We start from the raw sequence: 3,649 nt of genomic DNA on the forward strand, positions 1-3,649 counted from the left end.
AAAACTTCCAAAATCACCTTAGATAAACGGCAAAAGTCAACAGGCTTTTCAAAATCCAAAATATTGCCAAACAGGCGCTTTTGCATCTAGTTTCGAAACTAAATCATCCGCGATCGTCTTGTCTGTCTCACCTCACTCTTCTTGTCAGTCAGCTCGACTCACTCTCCTCACTGGAGAAATTAAATCTGATCTGTGATGCAACTGTCATTCAACTGAATTGAGCAGCCGCGTTCAGTTTTTAATTGTAGTGTCTGTTCTTTTACTGAACTAAATGATTTTTATTACTATAAAAAATCAAAACGACGGTGAGGGTCACTGACGCGGTGGGCAAGTGACGTAACCGGTGTTGCGGCTTAACACCGGTATCACCGTCAGCACCGTCTATCGCGGCAAGCCTAACCCTCAGCCAATCCTACAGTAGATGTAGATGAGTTTGTTTCTTCACTGGAGAATTTTAGCATTGCATCACTTGCTCACCAATGGATCCCGAGTGAATGGGTGCCGTCAGAATGAGAGTTCAAACAGCTGATAAAAACATCATAATAATCTACAAGTAATCCACATGACTCCAGTCCATCAGTTATTGTATTGTGAAAAACTGTGTGTTTGTAAGCAGTGTTAATTTTGACAGAAATTTTGGATTTAGTTTTAGTCATAGTCTTTTGACTAAAATGCCATTTAGTTTTAGTCATATTTTAGTCATTTGAATTGTTTTATCTTGAATAAGATTTTAGTCGACTAAATCTACGGTAGATTTAGTTGAATAAAATGGGTTTATTTTTAGTGTAATGCATTTATGAAACATTTCTCCAAAATTTCCAAACTCATTATATATTCCCATAGAAAACATCTATCAACCTGGCAATATGAATGATATTAAGGTTTGATCATTTGAACAAAGTTTGAACCACTTCTCATAAACAAACAAGAACTTGGTCCTCTTTTCAATGAAATACTAATGGTTATATTATTATACCTATGTATTCTTTATGACAAATTGCTTACAACATTCTTCATTCTTTTAACCAGATATATTTATATAAATTCAATTTAGATTAATCCCTATTTGGGCTACTAAAGTGATTCAGTCAAGAGCAGTGAGTGATTTTCTCTCTTTCTTTTGTTGTTCAAATAATATTTATGGGACAGACAACAGCAATGAAATTAGGCTGCTGTCCCTTTAAAACCGAATGCACAGATGTAATATACTGATCCACATCCAATATTTATCCAATATACTGTTTGGCTGATGATACATGGGGCAACTCTTTGAGCAATTTTGCCGGGCAACTTGTTTTGAGCAATGTTGCTTGGGCACTTTTCCATTGAGAATGGGTAACATATTTCTATCTGGATATTTTAGATCGGTCGTGGGCCCTGTGTCTCACCTGGTTGCCCATTGACGGCAACATTTCCCATAGTTGCCCAGCAACATTGCTCAAAAAGTTGCCCAGTGTATCATCAGCCTTAGAGGCTTTTCACATTAGACGTGTTCTTGTGTTCAAACCAACTAAATTGTAATTGTGAAACAATGGAACAGTGGTCTCAGTGTTTTTTAAAAAGGTGCGCCGAATGAACGGTTAAAAAACTGAATAATGCAGCCCTGCAGTAGGATAACTGCCAGATGTTAACAAATAAATAGACTAAACAGCTATAACCTCAGATGCAGACCTGTAGATAATGTAAATAATAAAGGGAACATTGCTCACAGCAGACAATTTGAAGTCTGACAGTAATTGTCTTGAAATTTATTGTTGAATGTGGTGAATGTGTTCAGTGCTCGGATGGCCCCAGCGGTGCTTTAAAAAGGGTAAATTTAATTTTAAAGACTCAACCTCTCAGACAGGGGTTTACCATGCTGAGAGTACTGCTCGTCAAAGCACAGCATGCTAAAACCCTCGCAGAGAGCGTTTCTGTGTGGCTAAATTTATCCATTTTAGAACACGGGTACCAGTATATATATATTTTTTTTAATAAATAAAATAAAAAGAGCTTGTTCAGTGATGAAGCACATATGGTGCTCACATATGGTTAACAGATGACCACCCACTTTTGCATATCAAAAATGTTAATTTTTCGGTATTATGTAGTTCACATCTGGCTGGATTACCCAATCATAACAGAGGTCATCTAAATACAGAAGTCTTAAAGGTGCAGTAGCCAAAACAGGGTCTTTACAATATAAGAGAAAATGTTCATGGAAACAGAATTAAGAAAACCTTCACTAAGTGGACTTTAAAATGCCACAAAAGTATGTTTATGAGAAGTATGCTGATATACAGTAGTGACAATGCTTTAAGTTTGAGGGGAGGTGGGGGGGTATGGGTTTTTAGATCATACTGTAAATGAAAATAAACCAAAGCCAATTTAGTGAGACCGAACGACGAGAATGTAAAATAATCTTAAAGAATCTAAGGCTGCTGTTCTTTTATTTGTAGATTTAGAATTAAATAATAGAGGAATGTTTTGTGGTTCTGAAATGTCTGTAGACAACATTTGTAGGCGGTGGAGTTGCTTTGTTCTGTACTTGTGAAAAGAGAATGCTATTGGCAGTATGCAGTAGCAGAGAAAAAAATAATAATAATAATACATGTATGAGAAGTAAACAAATAGTTCACCAAAAAAGAAAATCATGATTTACTCACCCTCATTTCGAATCTGCAAAAAAAACACACAAAAAAAACAGTCATGCAGTAGGAAAAGATTGAAATTAACATTGATATTCAATGAGAATCTTAACTACTTGGCAGGTTAATAAGAGTTCATAGATCAATCACTATTTTGAGATTTTTGATGAATCAGTTAATCCATTTCACTGTCTAAATTATTTATTTGTCACAAATCAAAGTTCTTGGATTCATATAATTGACTTTATACATGTTTTGAATGGCATGAGGTTGAATAAATGATGACAGAATTTATTTTGGGGCAAACTTATCCCAAACGTATCCCTTATATTTTGTGTATTTGGTGTAATGAAATGTGTTTATGCTGTTTAAGGTTCAAAAAACACATTATTTTCCACATACTGTACATTATTGTTTCTCCTCTATGCCCCGCCTTTCTGAAACAAGTCGATTTTTACAAAGCTCATCGTTCTGAAAAGCGAGGTGTGCTCTGATTGGCCAGCTATCCAGTGCGTTGTGATTGGCCGAATACCTCAAGCATGAGACGGAAATGTTACGCCCCTCACAACTGTTGATGCCATGTCCAGCCGGAGCGACGAGACATAAACATTAAAACCCATTACAAACGAGGCATTTGTTGCATCCAGTTCATGCCGTGTCCCGGAGCGAGGAGACAAAACCAATAAAACCCATTATAAATGAGGCATTTGTTGCATCCAGTGGGGACATAATTACGGATTATAATGACTTATACTGTCTTTTTACGCATTGCATCGCTCCGCGTAAACATAAAACCATGTCAGCATTTGTGATCGGAGAAACGACAAACTACAAGAGCTACTCTACACTGCTCAAAACACGCGTTTGAATCGTCAGTGGCAAATCCTTTAAATATGAAAATGTACTTACAGGCTGTGAGTCAGCATTATTTGTCAGCATAATAGACTGTATAGGGTCAGCATGCGCGCCGAAGGGGAAACAGGGGAACTGAATTCACCGGAACACCGGCATTGTAGGCTACT

General features: G+C 36.9%; 1 protein-coding gene across 3 annotated transcripts in view; it reads left to right on the forward strand.

The window, feature by feature from the left end:
• LOC107712857 (ras-specific guanine nucleotide-releasing factor RalGPS2-like) overlaps nucleotides 1-3,649 on the forward strand; it is a 136,054-nt gene that overhangs the window by 119,017 nt on the left and 13,388 nt on the right. The gene's annotated exons all lie outside the window — the stretch shown is intronic.

Source organism: Sinocyclocheilus rhinocerous, unplaced genomic scaffold (genome assembly GCF_001515625.1).
Source record: "Sinocyclocheilus rhinocerous isolate Xijiao unplaced genomic scaffold, SAMN03320098_v1.1 scaffold478, whole genome shotgun sequence".
In the NCBI taxonomy this organism is placed as follows: Eukaryota; Metazoa; Chordata; class Actinopteri; order Cypriniformes; family Cyprinidae; genus Sinocyclocheilus; species Sinocyclocheilus rhinocerous.